Genomic DNA, 23,654 nt, shown 5'->3' on the forward strand with positions numbered 1-23,654 from the left:
ATAAATCGAGAGCGACAATTCATTTTCGAGGTTAGGGTTACCGCATGGTTTTCTTAGCCAAAGAAATCATGAAACCATTTTGCGAGTAAAAACTGATGTTACCTGAATTTTGGATACAGTTATTACTACCATCATCATCATCATCATCATCATCATCATCATCATCATCATCATACGCTACTCTGTATGATGAAGGTGGGTAGCAAGATCGAGTCTCGGCGCGATCAGTTGGCTTCAAATTCTGCTTCACCTCGTTCAGAGTATACATATTCAAGGTAAAAACAAGAGCTTCTCTCAAAAAATAAACTCCTATTGAAGGGTCATTAAACACAACTTCTTCTTCTTCTTCTTCTTCTTCTTCTTCTTCTTCTTCTTCTTCTTCTTCTTATTATTATTATTATTATTATTATTATTATTATTATTATTATTATTATTATTATTATTATTATTATTATTTTCCTTTCTTTCTTTCTTTCTTTCTTTCTTTCTTTCTTTCTTTCTTTCTTTCTTTCAGGACCATTTAAGTGAGATGTTAGCTGTATGAGTGTTGCAGCACCTCAAACCTTTACATTTTTTCCTTGTAAGTTGTGGCAATGTCTTGCAGAGAAGTTTGTTGGGAAACCATGGTCCTTCCTTCCTTCCTTCCTTCCTTCCTTCCTTCCTTCCTTCCTTCTTTCCTTCCTTCCTTCCTTCCTTCCATCCATCCAATAAATCTGCTGAGTTGCTGTCTCAAAGGGTCTCTCATCCTAAAGAAATTTGACCGAAGGTAAGGGATGTTGCCAGGTCTATCAAACTGACAGACTTATCATCTCCTGGTACAGGAAATCTGTTCTTTGAAGAGTCTGGACTGACTGCCCCTTCCTCCGTCACGGTGTTCTCAATCCTGCCTTCGCAGCCCACTGGAGGCAGTAAGATACGACTCACAATGCCTCCATCCAGCAGGCGAGGGGTGAAGCCTCTCCTGAGGCGGTACAGGCTCTGTAGCGAACTGGAAATTTAATTATGCCCTAAGAAACATCTAGAGGTTCCCTTGGGCAGGCTGTCCCTTTTCCCAACCTGAGCTTTCGACCCCCGACAGGGGCTGAAAGCTGCTGGATGTGAGAGACTGTACAGAGTTGAGAGCCTTATAAATAGAGGCCTAAAGGCTAGGACTTTACGAGATTGGCGCTACCTGCAGGAAAGCAGGAGTCGAACGAGTCATGGAGGCTAGCTTCTAACTTATGTCCTTTATCCTGTAGGTCCTTTCAAGCAAAGCTACAAGAGGCAGATTACAGCAGGTCTGCTTCACTCTGTGGAAAACTACCTAAAGGCTGACTTGCCTTTGCTCTCACTCGGAAGGGGTTAGAGCCTGAGGATGGCCGTTCAGCTCCATTGCTAGAGGAAGGATTGGGCTTCCTTCAGGTAAGAGGGGGTCACTCCCGGGGGCGTCGCGACGACGACGGCCGCCCCTAAACGTCGGCATGGAGAGGCGGCTGGTGAAATGCTGCCCATCGAACGCACCTCCATCAGGACGCCCGAAGCAAGGTGACGAGTACTTCTGCCACCTGAGGAGCAGCGTCAAACCTTTGACTATCCCTTCCTAACCGAACCCTGATTGTAACCCACCCCTTAAAGACGCAGGGAGCACGAGAAAGGAGCTAGGAAGCACGTCCCCAACTTGTCGCCGCGCAACCCACCCGACAGCCAGCCACTGCTGTTTCCTGCGCGGTCCGAGTAGCCTGATACACTCAGATAACCAGGGGAGAGCGCGAACACATTCTGATCGTGACCATGGCTGACACAGCAACAGCATCGGCAGCATCTGCACCCGCCTCGGCTCCGGCCCAGGCGTCGCCCAAGAAGAGCAAGGCTTCTGCATCGAAGAAACCTCGCACCAAGCCTGCCCATCCGAAAACCTCCGAGATGGTGGGCAGTGCCATCAAGAGCCTAAAGGAACGAGGTGGATCTTCTCTGCAGGCTATCAAGAAGTACATCTCTGCCAACTACAAGGTGGACTCTGAGAAGCTGGCCCCTTTCATCAAGAAGTACCTGAAATCTGCCGTGGCTTCCGGAGAGCTGGTCCAGACCAAGGGGAAGGGAGCTTCAGGTTCCTTCAAGCTCGCTTCGGCTGCCAAGCCGGAGAAGGCCAGCGCAGCCCCTGTCAAGCGGTCCGCTGCCCCCAAGGAGAAGCGCATCCCCAAGGCGAAGAAGGCTGGTGGAGCCAAGGCTGCAGCCAAGAAAGCCATTTCCAAAAAGCCTGCTGAGAAGAAGAAGGCCGCTCCTGCTCCCAAACCCAAGCAGAAGGCTCCTTCCAAGGCTAAGAAGGCCGCCAAGGTGCCCACTAAGAAGCCTAAGGCACCTAAGCCTAAAAAGGCCGCTAAGCCCAAGGCCTCGCCTAAAAAGGCTCCAGCAAAAAGGAAGTGAGGACATTTCGTGTTCTTGCTTCCTTCTACACGCACCTCTTGCTCTCGTAAGAGCAGAGGAAAAACGGCCCTTATCAGGGCCATCAATTTTATTCCCCAAGAGAGCATATTATGTCAGTCACTGTCCAAGGCTGGAACCCTGGCCTCTCCTATCTCTGCCTCCTAAACAGGCTAGTTTGTCTCATTGCGGGGCGACTCACTCTTCGAATTTCATTATTATTGTACTTGACTACATTTTTCTTTATCCTTACTTACTGCACTTTTGCTGTTGCTGTTGTTGTTGTTATTATTATTATTATTATTATTATTATTATTATTATTATTATTATTATTATTATTATTATAACTATCACCTCCTAGATATTAATTAATGAATTATTGTACTCAGTACTCAAGATTATTATTATTATTATTATTATTATTATTATTATTATTATTATTATTTTCTGTTACTCTTAGATTTTTCCTTGAACCTAGAGGAACCACTAGCTTTTTTTTTTTCTTTTCGTTTTCCTTCTATCCTAGACCAGAGAGACAATAACTACTCTTCTAGGAAATTTTGGTGGCCCTGAAAAGGGCCGTTTGGTAAAGCTCCAGCCATAAGACAAGCACCGGACTTAGGCACGTTCGCCACGGATGCGGCGGGCGAGCTGGATGTCCTTAGGCATGATGGTGACACGCTTGGCGTGGATGGCACACAAGTTGGTGTCTTCAAAAAGACCCACCAGGTAGGCCTCACTGGCCTCCTGCAAGGCCATGACAGCCGAGCTCTGGAAGCGCAGGTCGGTCTTGAAGTCCTGAGCTATCTCTCTCACCAGCCGCTGGAAGGGCAGCTTGCGGATCAGAAGCTCAGTGCTCTTCTGGTAGCGCCTGATCTCACGCAGGGCCACGGTGCCGGGCCTGTAACGATGAGGCTTCTTCACTCCTCCGGTGGCAGGCGCGCTCTTACGGGCAGCCTTGGTGGCCAGTTGCTTGCGCGGGGCCTTGCCTCCGGTAGATTTACGTGCAGTCTGCTTAGTACGGGCCATCACGTGCTCACTGTCGACTCGTCCCAGGAAGAATGGTGCGGGGGCTTGCTGCCCGGCTGTTTTATTGCTTCGCTTCCCCCACCCTCGGTAGCAGCTGCACTCCCATTGGCCGGGCGGTGCTGACGTCACCGGGGCCAGGCACTTTCAACAAAAGCGAGGGGTCGCGAGTGCCAGCCGCATTCTAGCTCTGAACTCGCAGCTCTACTGATCTATCATGACCGGACGAGGCAAGGGAGGCAAGGGACTCGGCAAAGGAGGCGCCAAGCGTCACAGGAAGGTGCTCCGAGACAACATCCAGGGCATCACTAAGCCTGCCATCAGACGTCTCGCTCGCAGAGGTGGAGTCAAGCGTATTTCGGGACTTATCTACGAGGAGACCCGTGGCGTGCTCAAGGTATTCCTGGAGAACGTTATCCGGGATGCCGTCACCTACACCGAGCACGCCAAGAGGAAGACTGTGACCGCCATGGATGTCGTCTATGCTCTCAAGAGGCAGGGACGCACCCTGTACGGTTTCGGTGGTTAAGTCTCCTCCGAGCGTGCTCCCGTTTGTGAGCATGCAGTATTTAAAAAACGGCCCTTTTCAGGGCCACCACTTACCTCTCAAAAGAGCACAGAGTCCCACTTACAGTACTCCTCTAACGTAGCTTGCGCTATTCTCCCTCTCAAAACAGTCATCTCCCCGAAACCTGCACGGAAAAAAAAGCCCTCATTATCAGTTATGATGTCTACATTTTAATGCTAACAAGAGAAAACAAACATTATCTTCCTTGCCGTGCACATCTGATACACAAAGTATTGTAAATATACTACTTTAAGTATCCTTTCCTCTCTAGTTAAGTGTGTGTTCTTACATGCATAGGTCGGTAGTATCCAGCAGTCAAGAACAGAATTATACAGCATTAATGAAATGAAATCTATAATGTACTTCCTTCTTCCTTCCCTTCTGAAAATTAAATATTAAGAGGGGCCTGGAGCTACTTCACTCATTTCCCCCTTAAATAAATAACCTCAAAGGTAAGGCTATTCTTGTGCTCTCCTGGCTAATGTTACAGATGCCCTCATATTTGCAGTGTCTCATTATTGTTATTATTATCATTATTATTAGGAGAGTTGTCTGAACTGCTCTATCACTTCAGGATTTTTCCATACTTCTGTAAGATAGCTATACCAGCATGATAGACAAACAGCTCTTATCTTAAGGTGTTGGTGGCCCTGAAAAGGGCCGTTTATTTATATTTTTCCGGTGAGCCAACGCCCTGACCGAGAACAGGAACTTAAGCCTTCTTCTCAGTCTTCTTAGGCAGGAGCACTGCCTGGATGTTGGGCAGAACACCACCCTGGGCAATGGTCACTCCGGACAGCAACTTGTTCAACTCCTCGTCGTTACGGATGGCCAACTGTAAGTGACGAGGGATGATCCTGGTCTTCTTGTTGTCACGGGCTGCATTGCCCGCCAACTCAAGAACTTCAGCTGCCAGGTATTCCATGACTGCGGCCAGGTACACAGGAGCCCCAGCACCCACTCGCTCAGCGTAGTTTCCCTTGCGGAGGAGACGGTGGATACGGCCGACAGGGAACTGCAGGCCTGCACGGCTGGAGCGACTCTTGGACTTGCCCTTAACTTTTCCTCCCTTTCCTCGTCCTGACATGATGCTCTGCTGCTCTACTTCGAAAATGATACCGAATGCCACCTCATCAGAGGTCCCGAGGGACCAATGATGTTTTTAGCCCATCGACCAATTAAAGGCCTTGAGTGCTATTTCTTGGTAAAATTAGACTGGAACTGCATTGTTGTGACGTTGTGTGGATTGTTGATAAGGGATCTAATTGACCAGGGTATGGCCTGTACCCCGAGGGGTAGGATGATGTTGACTTACATTATGTTGGATGTCCGTGGGACCACGACAGCGCCGAACCTAGTGTGGTTTGTTTAAGATATCTTTAGGTCTGCGGTATCGCAGCCCCACGGTGTCGTAATTCCCCAGATTGGAGATGAGAGGGTTAGTGCTCAAATGGAGCTTATTGTAGAATTTAGTGGCTGCGTGATAGATCCTGCCAAGGATGGTAGTTAGCTGGTATCTATCATGCAGATCGGTGTTCCTCTCGAACCATTGGGCACCTGTTAAGGAGCGCAGGGCACGGTTTTGTACACGCTGCACTGCTTCCAGGTGTGTCTTAGCTGCGCCTCCCCAGATAGGACTGGCATACTCTAGGATGGGCCTAACCATTGATTTATATAATAGGAGCCTGTTTTCTATTGTAAGCCCATTATCGGCTTTAATCATGGGAATAATTTGAAAAAGGCGCACTTTAGCTTGCGCAACTATAGATTTAATGTGGTCCGCGAAGGTAAGTCCTCTGTCTAGGGTGACACCTAGGTATTTGGTTTTATTGGTCCACCTGATGACTTCGCCAAAAAACATCAGGGGCTGTGGGGGGTCAGGACGGCGTTTAGTGAATAGTGTAGCACTACTTTTGTCTACATTGATTTTGATTCTCCACTTTTCGAGCCAAGGCTCTAAAGTGGAGAGCGCGTCTTGGAGATAGTCTTTTGCTTTAGATGCCTGCCACGAGACAGAGGAAATAGCTGTGTCGTCAGCATATAAGTATAATTTCCCGTGCGTAGGTTTTGGTATGTCGGTCATAAAAAGGTTGAAAATCACTGGTGAGATCACGCTGCCCTGTGGAACGCCCGCCTCAATTGGGCGAGGGCTCGACAGCGCAGCGCCGACCTGGACCTGAAATTTTCGGTCAGCTAGGTAGCTCGTCAGTAATCGTAGAACGTAAGGAGGGAAGCCTAAAGTCCTTAGTTTGTAGATGAGTCCATCGTGCCAAACTTTGTCAAACGCACGGGAAATATCTAGAAAACAGACTCCGGTGTGGCGACGGTCATTATAGCCTTTAGTGATTTCTTCAGTTAGGCGAGTTAATTGATGGACAGTGGAATGGCCTCGCCTGAAGCCGAACTGTTCCTCGTTCATAAGTTTCTTGTCGTCAATAATAGTATTAAGTCTGCTTAAGAACAGTACTTCGAATAGTTTAGAAATAATGCTGAGGAGGGAGATAGGTCGATAATTTTGCGGAAAAGTTTTGTCTTTCTGTGGTTTTGGTAACATGATGACTTTCGCTGTCTTCCAGCACGTAGGGAAATGGCCGAAACGGAAAATCGCGTTAAAAAGCTTGGTTAGACATGTCAGCGCCTTGCGGGGAAGGTTCTTAAGGAAAGACGCTGACACGCTATCAAGGCCAGGGGATTTCCTGTTCTTAAGTCGTTTTATGGCGGCGAACAGTTCGGTAGGCGATATGAACTTAAAGTCAGGGGGAAGGTCAGTCTCGTCAGTGGCGTGAAGTTCGTTGTCGTTTTCGACGATCTCTACGAAATTGTCGTCGCAAGGCTCGACGTTGGGGGTGCATGCGCTTTCGAATGTATCCGCCAGGGCGTCGGCCTTGTCTTGGTCAGTGTAGGCCATTCCATTTCTGCCATGGAGGGCGGGTATGCCAGTCCTATTTTTCGTGAATTTGCGAGCCAACCTATGGAGGGAGTTATCTGCCACGCTCAAACTCGCAAGCCTGGAGCGCCACGCGTCCCGTCTATGATTTTGTATTAGTATTTGTAAGTTTCTTTTGGAGTGGTTCCACCTTCTCCTAAGGGCAGGGTCCCTGGTTAGACGCCACAATCTTCTTATTCTATTCTTAAATTTGATCTGCGCCAGGATTGCTGAGGGGAGCGTGTCCTTCCTATGGTGGACCACGCTGGGGCCCTCAGCTGCAGCCTGGGCAGCATTAACAATAGTGGTGGAAATCAGAAGTGCTAGATTGTCTATATCATCAGGGCCTTTCACACTGGGATTGCCATTTAAATGATCAGTAAGATGGGTGCGGAAAACGGTCCAATTGATTTTGCGGCTGTAGATAGGAATATGAATGGGGGTGTATTCAGGAGAGGAGTCTATAGTCATAAGTACAGGTTTGTGGTCCGAATCAAAGAGATCGAGGGTGTTTAATTCTAGAAATTGACGTACTTTATAGGAAATAGCAATGTCCAGTGTGTCTGGCCGGATGTTGGGGTTGTGTGAGAAGAAGGTGGGTCTGTCAGGGCCGTGGGTTGTAATATGGTGATAATCACAGTAACGGGCGAGAAGTTTGCCTCTGGGGGTGGTTAAGCGGCTGTTCCAGCGGGGGTTTTTGGCATTAAAGTCCCCAGCCAGAACAGTGGGCACGTTCCAGTCGATGATATGGTCCAAGTCTTGCGAGTCGAACGTGGCATCGGGTGAAATGTAACACGCCGTTAAGTTGAGAGGTCCCTTCCGGGTGTAAACCTGGATTGTCGTGGCTTCAAGACTAGTGAGATTGTTGGGGGTGGGAATTCTGTGGTGGGTGAGGTTGTGCTTCACGTAGATACTGGTACCGCCGCGGCGACGGTTGGGCCTGTCGTCTCTGTAATTTATATAGTTATTAATATGAGCCGACAATCCAGGTTTAAGCCAGGTCTCGCAGACGAGGACAATATCTATACTCTCTTCTGCGAGGTATTCTGAGAGCTCGTAGGTATCCCTCTGGATCCCCTCTGCGTTCCAGAAGAGAACTCTCAACTGTTTAGGTCGTGTTTGTCCGCTGGTGTGGGCCATTAATCACAGAAAGAAAGAATAGCAGACATAATAATTTCAATCTTGTCAGCGGGGGTGGGGGCTTGCTTGAGCTTCAGGAGGGTAGTTTTAATTAGGTTGATAATTTCTCGGAACGAAGGGTCTTTCAGAATTTTGAAGAGCTCCATGAGGTCGGAGGCTTGTGAAGTGGGATTGGGGGGGGTGGGGGCTTGCAGGGGGGGGGTTGATGAGGTTTGTGGGAGGTCGGGAAAGTTATCGCTCGTAAGAGCGGGCGGGGCGGGGGAGGGGGGAACAGACGGTTGAACCGCTGGCCCAGAGGGATTGGCAGCGTTAGCAAATGTAACGTTTGCGCGAAGCTTGGCGGGGCGGGTTATGGGGGCGGGTCCTGCAGGGCTTTTTCTGGTGGAGGGCAATCTATTCTGTTGTTGGGCCAGGAGGCGAAGATAAACAGGGCAGCCCCGGTAGCTAGCTGTGTGCTGCTCATTGCAGTTGGCACAGCGGGGCTTGTGGGTAACGTCGCCTTTACGGGGGCAGTTCTGAGAACTATGATCCCCGCCACATATGACGCATTTAGATGCGCAGTGGCAGCCGCCTGAGGTGTGGCCGAAACGTTGACAACGGTAACACTGAGTAGGTCCATCTGGGCTTTTATACCTTTCAATCTTGACAATAGTATCGAGAAGAAACTTTACATCAAAAATATTTCTATCCTCAGAGGGGCTGCCACAGTATGTGACGAGGAAAATAGGTAGTTTATTATGGGTGCGGGTGGAAGTGAGTTGAGACACCGCTATTATGTCAAAACCCATGGACGTGAGTTCGTCCGTGATGCATTGCGGGTCTTCGCTAATGTGGAGGCCACGTATCACGACTTTATGGTAGCGCCTCTCCACTAAAGGACGGGTGTGGTACTGTCCATTGAAATTAGCAATGAGGCTCTTCAGAGTCTCGTAATCTTGTACAGTTTGGGTCTGAATCCGGACTCCGTCAAAGAGTACCTTCATCTTATAGATAATTTGATTATCTCTAAGCGCAGCCCTAAGTTGACTGACATTCAAATTGCCTCTGATATAAACGGGAGGAATCCTAATCCGCGTCGTCCTAGTGGAGGCGTTATGGTTCCCAGACTGGCTTTGAGTACTTGGGGCACGGGCTGCGGCGGTGCTGTTGGGGGCAGCGTGCGCCGGGGCAGTGCTGAGTTGAGTGGCGCCAGCGGCGGCAGTGCTGGTGGTGGCAGCGTCTGCCGGGGCAGGGCCAGCTTGGGCAGGTCGTAGAGCTGCCGCGGCAGTGCTGTTGCGGGCAGCGTCTGTCGGGGCGGAGCCATCTTGAGTACGGTGCGGTGCGGCGGTGCCGTTTGAGGCGGCGTCCGTCGGGCCAGTACTGTTCACGGGGATCGTATTGAATATCTCATATGAATTCTTGAGAACCAGCGGTCTGGGCTTGGTGGAGGTGTGGTAGTGTAACCTCCTCCTTTGCTGCCTCCCACTAGGGGACTGGTAGGACTCCTCAGCGTCAGAGTCCGAGCAAACTGAAGAGCCCGAGCTGTCAGAATGATTTGGGGTGGACTGAGGGGAATCTTCATTCACAGTAGGGATAATAGGGGTGTCTTCATTAATATTGGGTGATGAAGAAGCAGAATGTTCTTGAGGGGGCGAGAGGGGGCTCTCAGGCGACATAGCTACCGGGGGCGGGGGGGGGGGTGGTTGGTGGTTGTCTGCGTGCCTGGTGGTACTCCCTCCAGGGTTGGCTTTTCGCGTCATAGTGCGGCCTCCTCTCAGGGTCATAGGGGAGTACCGGACTGGCGCCGGGGTTTCCCGCAATGGCGTCTGAACTGGGCGGCGTATAGGGGGGTCCTTGGGCCTAAGTGGCATCGAAGTGGCCGCCTGCCGAGGCAGGAGGCCAGGTCTGAATATTGAGGGGGCGCAGCCAAGTGTGAGTGTGTTTGACACAAGAATGCAGTCCGAAATGAGTGTATATTGTGAGCAGGGTGGGGGGGGGGTGTCAAACGCCCAGGGGCGGACTAGTAGTCGTTAACTTGTTGTCACTGTCGTGCCAGGGCGAGTTTTTAAAGTGGTTGGAGCCACGGACAAGGCACGAGCAGTGGTGCACCAAGTTTACGGATTGTTGGCTATGGTGGCCGCCGGGGCGACTAAAAGGGGGGACCTACAACTAGTCCTAACACCCGCACTGAGACGCTAGTTTGCTCCCCTAAGCTACCAGTCTCAGTACGGGGCCAGCAGAGCAACACCGCAGTAGTGTCGCAAGGGCAGTCCAGCCGTTGGGATGTGCAGGCAGCCCGTGACGTATGAAGAAAGGGGTCCCTCGTCACTGCAGTGGCGGTCGCGGGCACGTGGCGCAGTGTTCCACACAGTTAGACAAATAGCTCACGGTTGGGACCGTGTTACACTAAGTGTAAAGACGGCCCCTGACAAATCGCTCAGTGCCTCGACTGTATCACTCTAAGAGAGAGCAGTCACGGCAATATGTGTGATTACTGCGCCCCGAAGCACAACGCTTTCCGCTAGTTCTTCTTCTTTTCTTCTACGAGGAGGGAGCCGAAGTGACCGAGCCAAGGATTCCGAAGCGAATGATGGGTGGTGATACCGAATCACTCTGCGCACCAGTTTTGTAGCCTGCAAGGTTGCTCAACGTTACGAGCCAACCAATAAGGCTGCAGTAAGCTTGCGCTCATTGGCTAGTCGCATGCAGCCCTCTCGGTCTTAAAAAGAATTGCAAGGGGCCCGCAAAATTTACTTTCTAGGAGACATCCGAGACAACCATGCCACCCAAGACAAGCGGAAAGGCAGCCAAGAAAGCCGGCAAGGCCCAGAAGAACATCTCCAAGGGAGACAAGAAGAAGAAGCGCAAGAGGAAGGAAAGCTATGCCATCTACATCTACAAGGTGCTTAAACAGGTACATCCTGATACTGGCATCTCCAGCAAGGCGATGAGCATCATGAACAGCTTTGTCAACGACATCTTCGAGCGCATCGCCGCTGAGGCTTCCCGTCTGGCCCACTACAACAAGCGCTCCACCATCACCAGTCGGGAGATCCAGACTGCCGTCCGCCTCCTGTTGCCCGGTGAGCTGGCCAAGCACGCCGTCAGTGAGGGTACCAAGGCAGTTACCAAATACACCAGCTCCAAGTAAGGTGCCAGGTTTTCTGCCTTGCTGCATTCTTAACAAACGGCCCTTTTCAGGGCCACCACACCTTTAAAAAAAAGAGCAGCATCTGTTAGCCTTGTTATCAACTCCACTCTGATTTTATCTATCTGTCCTACTTCATATACATCGAAAGACAGTGCAAAACATTCAAATCATAAGCTAACGAGGGAAGAACTACTACTACTACTACTACTACTACTGCATTACCTTATTGCTAAAAATCCTCCTGCTTTGTCCTTTACAATGAAAACCAGACCAACCCCCATGGCACTACAGCCCCTAAGCAAGCAGGCTGAGTGGACCTCAAAGCAGCCATTAGAACGAGGTAAAATTCCTTTGCCTGGCCGGGAATTGAACCCGGGCCCCCCAGCTACGAGGCAGGCACGCTGCCCCTGCGCTACAGCGCCGGCCCCTTCACAACCACCTTCAGTAATTATTATTATTATTATTATTATTATTATTATTATTATTATTATTATTATTATTATTATTATTATTACAACCCTAGACACTTCCCGTGTGTGTGTGCGCGCGCGCGCCAGCGCGCGCGTTTTTTTGGGGTTAGGTTACGAGAAGTGGGGTTAAGTCGAGTTAGGTTACGTTTCGCCGCGGAGCGCGACAACCACCCGCGCCCGCTCCGCGACGGCGACCTCCGAGCACACCCCTGCACCATTGCCAACGCCCCCGCGCCACAAAGACCTCCAGGAAACTCGCTTTGCGGTTCGTATGGACGTTTCAAGCTCCGTTCTCTCGCCAACGGCCATACCATGTTGAATACACCGGTTCTCGTCCGATCACCGCAGTTAAGCAACATTGGGCGTGGTCAGTACTTGGATGGGTGACCGCTTGGGAACACCACGTGCCGTTGGCTCAATTCCCTTTTTACCAAGTTTCCCAGTCCCAGTACGACAACTTACTTTCAACTTTTGCCTCAGGCCAGCAGAAATTGCTTAAATCACGTTTTTTGTTACGTCTGAAACTAGCTAGACCTTTTGCTGCTCTTCGACCCCGTGTGGCTATACAGGAACGAAGCTTAGCGTAGTATTGCATTTCCTCCTAGGTGACCGGCCTAACCTGGCGGCGGCGACATCATTATTATTATTATTATTATTATTATTATTATTATTATTATTATTATTATTATTATTATTATTATTCGTGTCTCTCTCTCTCTCTCTCTCTCTCTCTCTCTCTCTGTGTGTGTGTGTGTGTGTGTGTGTGTGTGTGTGTGTGTGTGTGTGTGTGTGTGTGTGTGTGTGTGTGTGTGTGTCGACCTAGGGGACCCTTGCTGAGCCTAGCACCGCTTCCAATTACTCGTGCCAGGATTTTAACTTTCGTACCTCCTATCGTACGTCCCTATGTCTAAACTTGCTGTTCTTATTCTTTTAGGTTAGTGTAGCTTATCCTGCAGGCCTCTTATGGCACATAACATCATTCTACGTCCTATTTCTCCCAATATTAAGATTATTAAAGGGCGGAACGAGGCTTCCAAACTCCCCGCCCACCTTGAAAATCGCGAGGAAGGTGGTTTCCATGCAACGTCATCGACACTGTCGTGATTACAATGAAAGCCATGTCCTAGCAACCGACCGCGGCATTTAGCAGCCCCTCAAAGAGTCGAACAATTTCCTTTTATGTTCTTCCAGGTAAGTAGCTATTCAAATTACGACACGGTTCGGCAATAAGTTACAAGTTTGTAGTACGCTCGTGTCTCTCCCGGGCTTCCTTACGAACGGTAGGGCACCAGTGCAGTACAGTGGCCTACACACAGCCCGCTATCTTCGAAGTGCGTGTGTTGCGATGTAACGTAGTTTTGAAGCCTAGGAACTTGTAAAACTCTTTCATTTCTATCAAAGACGAGACGCCCTTCAAATAAGACTGAGAAGGTAACCTTTTGACGACAAGGGTTAGTTCAAAGAGTCGTGACGTTTTAGGTTAGGTGAAGGGAGGAAAGCACTCGTTTTTGTTGTTTGTACGTCAGCTGACCGATCTTTTGGCAAGTGATAAATTGAGTAGAACGAATCGGAACTCCGGATAGTTACTGTTACCGTCCTAGAATTAAAATTAGACCATTCTGAGCCCTACTTGACAGGTTCGACACCGGCTCACTCGCGTGATATTTCGATGGTCTGTAGATATGGGCGCATAAAAAGAACTCCTGCGGGACAAACTTCCGGCACCTCGGCATCTACGAAAGGCGTAAGATAATAGTGAACATAACCTTACTAGTAGTACCACCACCACCATTACTGCTACTAATACGACTATTACTTAAGGCAGTGGACAATTTCGAACTCAAGCAATAATGTGTCCATTTGCTGACCACCTGATCACTGCCTCTTGCCTTACTACTACAGGCTAGCGTTCAAGGAAAGAAAGAAAGAAAGAAAGAAAGAAAGAAAGAAAGAAAGAAAGAAAGAAAGAAAGAAATAAGTTACCGTTCTTCCCAAGTCAGGTTAGGATTTCTGCATCAGACACGGCTAGGGCTGATCGTGGATCTACTAATACCTAACATGCTCAATTGTGCACCGTTATATCATCACCAGTCGTGAAGTCACAGCTGCATCTTCTAATTACAGGGTAGATGCTACATATTTTGGGCAATATATAACCCAGGTTTGGCTTGGATAACCTAAAAATATTCAGGTACTGGGTCTGGCCTGGTTATATCAAGTGTCACCCTAGATCAGCAGGGCTAAGAATCATCAGGTCTCTGTCATGAATTTAAATGGCTTAGTACCCCTCATTATGGTGTACCTCTCTTCATATTTGAGGGAAGAGGAGTAAAACTTAAAACTTTATTGCCTGTCTTAAACCAACTGCTTTCTTTGGGGTATTGTCTAGCACAAACTTCTAAGGCGACCACATCACCCAGCCCGATGCTCGAATACTGCTTGGGCAGGGGTGTAGGTGGTGGTTAGTGGTTGCAAGAAGGGTCCTGGAAGGGAGGGATAATAAGCCAGTACGCCACTTGCTCTTAAGTCTGTACCTTTCATTATACGGTTTCATTAACTATTTTTTACACCTGCCCTGTAGTATGGTACCATTTAGTAAGAGGTCTCTAGAGTTTGGCCTAGTACAACCTTCAATGAAAGTAGTTTTCAGGAGTGGTTAGGTACCCCTATACTTACTTTCTTTCTTTCTTTCTTTCTTTCTTTCTTTCTTTCTTTCTTAGATTACAAGGTGTCGGTAAAACAGCTGATCGTTGCTTATGTACAAAAAAATGTTCATACATGGGCTTTCATTCGCTGAGGTAAATGATAATGATAATAATAATAATAATAATAATAATAATAATAATAATAATAATAATAATAATGGCAAGAACACAAAGGGTCCTTTTCTCTGCAGCTGATTTTTAGCATGAAGGACAGAGGCTGTCATGATGATGATGATTACCGAGTGATACCGTTAAGCTAAAACCCAGTAGGGGATTAATATTAACAGCAGGGAACGTTGTGCAGAATCATTCAGTAAAGATGTAATGGCAGGGGGGGGGGGGAAGAGGGCGTTCAGTATAATACACCATCAACCCAAGTACAGTGCATATTTAGCTCTATGTTATGTTATGCTCTCTCTGCTCTCTGTACCTTTATTTGGCCCTACAACTTGTCTCACCAAGTGAAGGAGATCTTACACATAGTTACTGTACTGTACTTAATTTCACGCTGACTTCAACTGCTAGTAGGATACGCACGTCGAACCATGCAGAAACCTGCACGATTTCAAACGACTGCCGACTAGATAGCGACTAGGCCGAAGAAAGAAAGGGCATCTTATAAATCGAGAGCGACAATTCATTTTCGAGGTTAGGGTTACCGCATGGTTCTCTTAGCCAAAGAAATCATGAAACCATTTTGCGAGTAAAAACTGATGTTACCTGAATTTTGGATACAGTTATTACTACCATCATCATCATCATCATCATCATCATCATCATCATCATCATCATACGCTACTCTGTATGATGAAGGTGGGTAGCAAGATCGAGTCTCGGCGCGATCAGTTGGCTTCAAATTCTGCTTCACCTCGTTCAGAGTATACATATTCAAGGTAAAAACAAGAGCTTCTCTCAAAAAATAAACTCCTATTGAAGGGTCATTAAACACAACTTCTTCTTCTTCTTCTTCTTCTTCTTCTTCTTCTTCTTCTTCTTCTTATTATTATTATTATTATTATTATTATTATTATTATTATTATTATTATTATTATTATTATTATTATTATTATTATTTTCCTTTCTTTCTTTCTTTCTTTCTTTCTTTCTTTCTTTCTTTCTTTCTTTCTTTCAGGACCATTTAAGTGAGATGTTAGCTGTATGAGTGTTGCAGCACCTCAAACCTTTACATTTTTTCCTTGTAAGTTGTGGCAATGTCTTGCAGAGAAGTTTGTTGGGAAACCATGGTCCTTCCTTCCTTCCTTCCTTCCTTCCTTCCTTCCTTCCTTCCTTCTTTCCTTCCTTCCTTCCTTCCTTCCATCCATCCAATAAATCTGCTGAGTTGCTGTCTCAAAGGGTCTCTCATCCTAAAGAAATTTGACCGAAGGTAAGGGATGTTGCCAGGTCTATCAAACTGACAGACTTATCATCTCCTGGTACAGGAAATCTGTTCTTTGAAGAGTCTGGACTGACTGCCCCTTCCTCCGTCACGGTGTTCTCAATCCTGCCTTCGCAGCCCACTGGAGGCAGTAAGATACGACTCACAATGCCTCCATCCAGCAGGCGAGGGGTGAAGCCTCTCCTGAGGCGGTACAGGCTCTGTAGCGAACTGGAAATTTAATTATGCCCTAAGAAACATCTAGAGGTTCCCTTGGGCAGGCTGTCCCTTTTCCCAACCTGAGCTTTCGACCCCCGACAGGGGCTGAAAGCTGCTGGATGTGAGAGACTGTACAGAGTTGAGAGCCTTATAAATAGAGGCCTAAAGGCTAGGACTTTACGAGATTGGCGCTACCTGCAGGAAAGCAGGAGTCGAACGAGTCATGGAGGCTAGCTTCTAACTTATGTCCTTTATCCTGTAGGTCCTTTCAAGCAAAGCTACAAGAGGCAGATTACAGCAGGTCTGCTTCACTCTGTGGAAAACTACCTAAAGGCTGACTTGCCTTTGCTCTCACTCGGAAGGGGTTAGAGCCTGAGGATGGCCGTTCAGCTCCATTGCTAGAGGAAGGATTGGGCTTCCTTCAGGTAAGAGGGGGTCACTCCCGGGGGCGTCGCGACGACGACGGCCGCCCCTAAACGTCGGCATGGAGAGGCGGCTGGTGAAATGCTGCCCATCGAACGCACCTCCATCAGGACGCCCGAAGCAAGGTGACGAGTACTTCTGCCACCTGAGGAGCAGCGTCAAACCTTTGACTATCCCTTCCTAACCGAACCCTGATTGTAACCCACCCCTTAAAGACGCAGGGAGCACGAGAAAGGAGCTAGGAAGCACGTCCCCAACTTGTCGCCGCGCAACCCACCCGACAGCCAGCCACTGCTGTTTCCTGCGCGGTCCGAGTAGCCTGATACACTCAGATAACCAGGGGAGAGCGCGAACACATTCTGATCGTGACCATGGCTGACACAGCAACAGCATCGGCAGCATCTGCACCCGCCTCGGCTCCGGCCCAGGCGTCGCCCAAGAAGAGCAAGGCTTCTGCATCGAAGAAACCTCGCACCAAGCCTGCCCATCCGAAAACCTCCGAGATGGTGGGCAGTGCCATCAAGAGCCTAAAGGAACGAGGTGGATCTTCTCTGCAGGCTATCAAGAAGTACATCTCTGCCAACTACAAGGTGGACTCTGAGAAGCTGGCCCCTTTCATCAAGAAGTACCTGAAATCTGCCGTGGCTTCCGGAGAGCTGGTCCAGACCAAGGGGAAGGGAGCTTCAGGTTCCTTCAAGCTCGCTTCGGCTGCCAAGCCGGAGAAGGCCAGCGCAGCCCCTGTCAAGCGGTCCGCTGCCCCCAAGGAGAAGCGCATCCCCAAGGCGAAGAAGGCTGGTGGAGCCAAGGCTGCAGCCAAGAAAGCCATTTCCAAAAAGCCTGCTGAGAAGAAGAAGGCCGCTCCTGCTCCCAAACCCAAGCAGAAGGCTCCTTCCAAGGCTAAGAAGGCCGCCAAGGTGCCCACTAAGAAGCCTAAGGCACCTAAGCCTAAAAAGGCCGCTAAGCCCAAGGCCTCGCCTAAAAAGGCTCCAGCAAAAAGGAAGTGAGGACATTTCGTGTTCTTGCTTCCTTCTACACGCACCTCTTGCTCTCGTAAGAGCAGAGGAAAAACGGCCCTTATCAGGGCCATCAATTTTATTCCCCAAGAGAGCATATTATGTCAGTCACTGTCCAAGGCTGGAACCCTGGCCTCTCCTATCTCTGCCTCCTAAACAGGCTAGTTTGTCTCATTGCGGGGCGACTCACTCTTCGAATTTCATTATTATTGTACTTGACTACATTTTTCTTTATCCTTACTTACTGCACTTTTGCTGTTGCTGTTGTTGTTGTTATTATTATTATTATTATTATTATTATTATTATTATTATTATTATAACTATCACCTCCTAGATATTAATTAATGAATTATTGTACTCAGTACTCAAGATTATTATTATTATTATTATTATTATTATTATTATTATTATTATTATTATTTTCTGTTACTCTTAGATTTTTCCTTGAACCTAGAGGAACCACTAGCTTTTTTTTTTTCTTTTCGTTTTCCTTCTATCCTAGACCAGAGAGACAATAACTACTCTTCTAGGAAATTTTGGTGGCCCTGAAAAGGGCCGTTTGGTAAAGCTCCAGCCATAAGACAAGCACCGGACTTAGGCACGTTCGCCACGGATGCGGCGGGCGAGCTGGATGTCCTTAGGCATGATGGTGACACGCTTGGCGTGGATGGCACACAAGTTGGTGTCTTCAAAAAGACCCACCAGGTAGGCCTCACTGGCCTCCTGCAAGGCCATGACAGCCGAGCTCTGGAAGCGCAGGTCGGTCTTGAAGTCCTGAGCTATCTCTCTCACCAGCCGCTGGAAGGGCAGCTTGCGGATCAGAAGCTCAGTGCTCTTCTGGTAGCGCCTGATCTCACGCAGGGCCACGGTGCCGGGCCTGTAACGATGAGGCTTCTTCACTCCTCCGGTGGCAGGCGCGCTCTTACGGGCAGCCTTGGTGGCCAGTTGCTTGCGCGGGGCCTTGCCTCCGGTAGATTTACGTGCAGTCTGCTTAGTACGGGCCATCACGTGCTCACTGTCGACTCGTCCCAGGAAGAATGGTGCGGGGGCTTGCTGCCCGGCTGTTTTATTGCTTCGCTTCCCCCACCCTCGGTAGCAGCTGCACTCCCATTGGCCGGGCGGTGCTGACGTCACCGGGGCCAGGCACTTTCAACAAAAGCGAGGGGTCGCGAGTGCCAGCATCCTTCGTCGTGCAGCCACGGTAGAGAGCACATCGGAGAGACTAACCCCGAGGCCAGGTACTGGTTACCCAGATATCAAGCCCACAGCCAGCAAGAGGAACTCATCGCCGCTAGCACTCGCTAGCCCCGTATAGCCGAGGAGAAGCCTGCCTAGTTGCCAGCCTCGCCGCTAGCGCTCGCTAGCTGCGCCCCAGCCAAGAAGACAACTGCAGTCAACGGTCACTTTAGTGACCACAGAGCTTATTTGTCTATACAGCTTGGTGTCCTGTGCGCGTGTCTTGCCTGTGGCGTAATCCACGTACAAAAAACTAGCCTGACACGACACAGGCAACAAGTTGAATACCCAGCCTGGTCCGCTACTGCGTTTGACCTTTCCAGTATTTCATCCTTACCTTTCCCAGCCTTCAACCAATAAATCCCAGCCAAGAAAAATCCCGCCATGCCTAACAAGCCACGATCCAGGAACAAGTCCGGTGGACCGAGTAGCTGGACCCCTGTTCCAGACCCTCCTAGAAACTACCAAACTAGGAGCAACACGTCCCGCGCCCGTTCCACCCCTAACCGCAGCCCCGCCTCGCAGCCCTCTTACAGGCTACCGTCCCCAGCTCTATCTCCCATACCAGAGCCCCAGACAAGCTACGACCCTACGTTTGATGAGGAAGGCTATTTTTACGAAAACTCTTTCTCCTTTAGGAGGGGAGGTCGAACTCCCCCTGAAACCAAGATAATTATCATTCCCCTCTACATCTCTGGATATGTGCCCCAGAATCGCGCTACAATCCTTGGCGCAATCAAGCATGTCATTGAAACCCACATAGTCACAATAGAAGAGACTGACAGCGGAATACTATTGATTAAACCATTCCCAGAACATCTCACCCTCATCTTAGACATACTTCTCTCCCTAAAGGATGTCCCCAAGCCTCTGGTACTGCACCCACTTGATTCTCATCCTGACCACAAATCCGACGACCCGAAAACAGAAGAAGAAGACAACGAAGAAGTAGACAATGAACAAGAAGAAGAAGAAGAATTGCAGGAAGAGGAACCTAGTTTCTGCGCCTGCGCAGTGCAAACTGACCCAACTCCATCTCTAGTGGACATCAGCCTTCAAACCGACCCAACAATCACTTACCCTTCAGCTACCACACAAGTCCAGACTGACTCTGAAACTTCCCACTCTTCGGCTACCACACATGTACAGCCTAACCTGGAAAGCGCTGAAAATACTCCAACCACGCATGCAATAGAACCGGAGGCACCCCCTCCTGCAACCATAAACTCTACCACCCCCGCTCGGAAGAGGATCTCACCCCGCCCCAAGCCTTCTACTATAGTCATGTGCTATAATTGCCTCCAACTGCATCACACTGCTGCCACCTGTACTAATGAGGTCCGTTGTAACAGGTGCGGAGATCACCATCATCACTCCACCTGCCCAGTCCCAAAAAAGAAGGCCATATGCGCCAACTGCAAGGGCAACCACGCCGCATCCTATCCTGGGTGTCCTTTCCTTAAAAAGGCACTCAGGGCCCAGCATATCGCACATAAGCATCTACGTCATCAGCAACCTGCCAACCAACCACAACCACCTTCACTACTCAGCCTAAAGACCTCACCATCTCCCGCCTACAACCTACCACCACAACTCAACCAACCTGCTATAGAGCTTCTTAAATGTCTTCTAACTCTCCTCACCACTGCAACGTGAAGCCACCATCTCCCGAATTCAAACCCATTTCCCCGTAAATACTGTATGCTCCTAAAATACAAACCAGTCGCACGCCTACGAACTCCTACACACCTCAATCGTCTCCAAAGCCGATGCCCTACCACCCTTCGACAGCCAAATTTGACATAAAATTCCCAATTCGAACCTGCCCTACCCTCCTGAAATACTGGAACATAGGGCTGAAATTACAATGCCACAAGATGGCATAGTCGACTGCAGAGAAGAACCAACGGAAGAACGAGGACAGCAAGTTGAAACAAGCAATTCACCAACCAGTTGGCATGGGACAAAGGACCCAGAAAGGTCGGCGGTCCCACAAATGATTCATAACACAACCACGCGACCCCCCTTCGGGGGGTCACGTGGTCTTGCTCTTCAGAGAGAGCGAGTGCCAGCCGCATTCTAGCTCTGAACTCGCAGCTCTACTGATCTATCATGACCGGACGAGGCAAGGGAGGCAAGGGACTCGGCAAAGGAGGCGCCAAGCGTCACAGGAAGGTGCTCCGAGACAACATCCAGGGCATCACTAAGCCTGCCATCAGACGTCTCGCTCGCAGAGGTGGAGTCAAGCGTATTTCGGGACTTATCTACGAGGAGACCCGTGGCGTGCTCAAGGTATTCCTGGAGAACGTTATCCGGGATGCCGTCACCTACACCGAGCACGCCAAGAGGAAGACTGTGACCGCCATGGATGTCGTCTATGCTCTCAAGAGGCAGGGACGCACCCTGTACGGTTTCGGTGGTTAAGTCTCCTCCGAGCGTGCTCCCGTTTGTGAGCATGCAGTATTTAAAAAACGGCCCTTTTCAGGGCCACCACTTACCTCTCAAAAGAGCACAGAGTCCCACTTACAGTACTCCTCTAACGTAGCTTGCGCTATTCTCCCTCTCAAAACAGTCATCTCCCCGAAACCTGCACGGAAAAAAAAGCCCTCATTATCAGTTATGATGTCTACATTTTAATGCTAACAAGAGAAAACAAACATTATCTTCCTTGCCGTGCACATCTGATACACAAAGTATTGTAAATATACTACTTTAAGTATCCTTTCCTCTCTAGTTAAGTGTGTGTTCTTACATGCATAGGTCGGTAGTATCCAGCAGTCAAGAACAGAATTATACAGCATTAATGAAATGAAATCTATAATGTACTTCCTTCTTCCTTCCCTTCTGAAAATTAAATATTAAGAGGGGCCTGGAGCTACTTCACTCATTTCCCCCTTAAATAAATAACCTCAAAGGTAAGGCTATTCTTGTGCTCTCCTGGCTAATGTTACAGATGCCCTCATATTTGCAGTGTCTCATTATTGTTATTATTATCATTATTATTAGGAGAGTTGTCTGAACTGCTCTATCACTTCAGGATTTTTCCATACTTCTGTAAGATAGCTATACCAGCATGATAGACAAACAGCTCTTATCTTAAGGTGTTGGTGGCCCTGAAAAGGGCCGTTTATTTATATTTTTCCGGTGAGCCAACGCCCTGACCGAGAACAGGAACTTAAGCCTTCTTCTCAGTCTTCTTAGGCAGGAGCACTGCCTGGATGTTGGGCAGAACACCACCCTGGGCAATGGTCACTCCGGACAGCAACTTGTTCAACTCCTCGTCGTTACGGATGGCCAACTGTAAGTGACGAGGGATGATCCTGGTCTTCTTGTTGTCACGGGCTGCATTGCCCGCCAACTCAAGAACTTCAGCTGCCAGGTATTCCATGACTGCGGCCAGGTACACAGGAGCCCCAGCACCCACTCGCTCAGCGTAGTTTCCCTTGCGGAGGAGACGGTGGATACGGCCGACAGGGAACTGCAGGCCTGCACGGCTGGAGCGACTCTTGGACTTGCCCTTAACTTTTCCTCCCTTTCCTCGTCCTGACATGATGCTCTGCTGCTCTACTTCGAAAATGATACCGAATCACTCTGCGCACCAGTTTTGTAGCCTGCAAGGTTGCTCAACGTTACGAGCCAACCAATAAGGCTGCAGTAAGCTTGCGCTCATTGGCTAGTCGCATGCAGCCCTCTCGGTCTTAAAAAGAATTGCAAGGGGCCCGCAAAATTTACTTTCTAGGAGACATCCGAGACAACCATGCCACCCAAGACAAGCGGAAAGGCAGCCAAGAAAGCCGGCAAGGCCCAGAAGAACATCTCCAAGGGAGACAAGAAGAAGAAGCGCAAGAGGAAGGAAAGCTATGCCATCTACATCTACAAGGTGCTTAAACAGGTACATCCTGATACTGGCATCTCCAGCAAGGCGATGAGCATCATGAACAGCTTTGTCAACGACATCTTCGAGCGCATCGCCGCTGAGGCTTCCCGTCTGGCCCACTACAACAAGCGCTCCACCATCACCAGTCGGGAGATCCAGACTGCCGTCCGCCTCCTGTTGCCCGGTGAGCTGGCCAAGCACGCCGTCAGTGAGGGTACCAAGGCAGTTACCAAATACACCAGCTCCAAGTAAGGTGCCAGGTTTTCTGCCTTGCTGCATTCTTAACAAACGGCCCTTTTCAGGGCCACCACACCTTTAAAAAAAAGAGCAGCATCTGTTAGCCTTGTTATCAACTCCACTCTGATTTTATCTATCTGTCCTACTTCATATACATCGAAAGACAGTGCAAAACATTCAAATCATAAGCTAACGAGGGAAGAACTACTACTACTACTACTACTACTACTGCATTACCTTATTGCTAAAAATCCTCCTGCTTTGTCCTTTACAATGAAAACCAGACCAACCCCCATGGCACTACAGCCCCTAAGCAAGCAGGCTGAGTGGACCTCAAAGCAGCCATTAGAACGAGGTAAAATTCCTTTGCCTGGCCGGGAATTGAACCCGGGCCCCCCAGCTACGAGGCAGGCACGCTGCCCCTGCGCTACAGCGCCGGCCCCTTCACAACCACCTTCAGTATATTATTATTATTATTATTATTATTATTATTATTATTATTATTATTATTATTATTATTATTATTATTATTACAACCCTAGACACTTCCCGTGTGTGTGTGCGCGCGCGCGCCAGCGCGCGCGTTTTTTTGGGGTTAGGTTACGAGAAGTGGGGTTAAGTCGAGTTAGGTTACGTTTCGCCGCGGAGCGCGACAACCACCCGCGCCCGCTCCGCGACGGCGACCTCCGAGCACACCCCTGCACCATTGCCAACGCCCCCGCGCCACAAAGACCTCCAGGAAACTCGCTTTGCGGTTCGTATGGACGTTTCAAGCTCCGTTCTCTCGCCAACGGCCATACCATGTTGAATACACCGGTTCTCGTCCGATCACCGCAGTTAAGCAACATTGGGCGTGGTCAGTACTTTTGGATGGGTGACCGCTTGGGAACACCACGTGCCGTTGGCT

At 49.1% G+C, this 23,654-nt stretch overlaps 2 non-coding genes across 2 annotated transcripts; both read left to right on the forward strand.

Moving 5' to 3' along the window:
- Window positions 1-11,958: 11,958 nt before the first annotated feature.
- LOC136886881 (5S ribosomal RNA) lies at window positions 11,959-12,077 on the forward strand. Its single transcript, XR_010861852.1, has one exon. It is a non-coding gene; the product is annotated as a 5S ribosomal RNA (ribosomal RNA).
- Window positions 12,078-23,533: 11,456 nt separating this feature from the next.
- On the forward strand, window positions 23,534-23,654 carry LOC137500691 (5S ribosomal RNA). The gene has a single exon (XR_011018200.1). It is a non-coding gene; the product is annotated as a 5S ribosomal RNA (ribosomal RNA).

The sequence above is a fragment of the Anabrus simplex genome, chromosome 4, assembly GCF_040414725.1.
Source record: "Anabrus simplex isolate iqAnaSimp1 chromosome 4, ASM4041472v1, whole genome shotgun sequence".
Classification (NCBI taxonomy): Eukaryota; Metazoa; Arthropoda; class Insecta; order Orthoptera; family Tettigoniidae; genus Anabrus; species Anabrus simplex.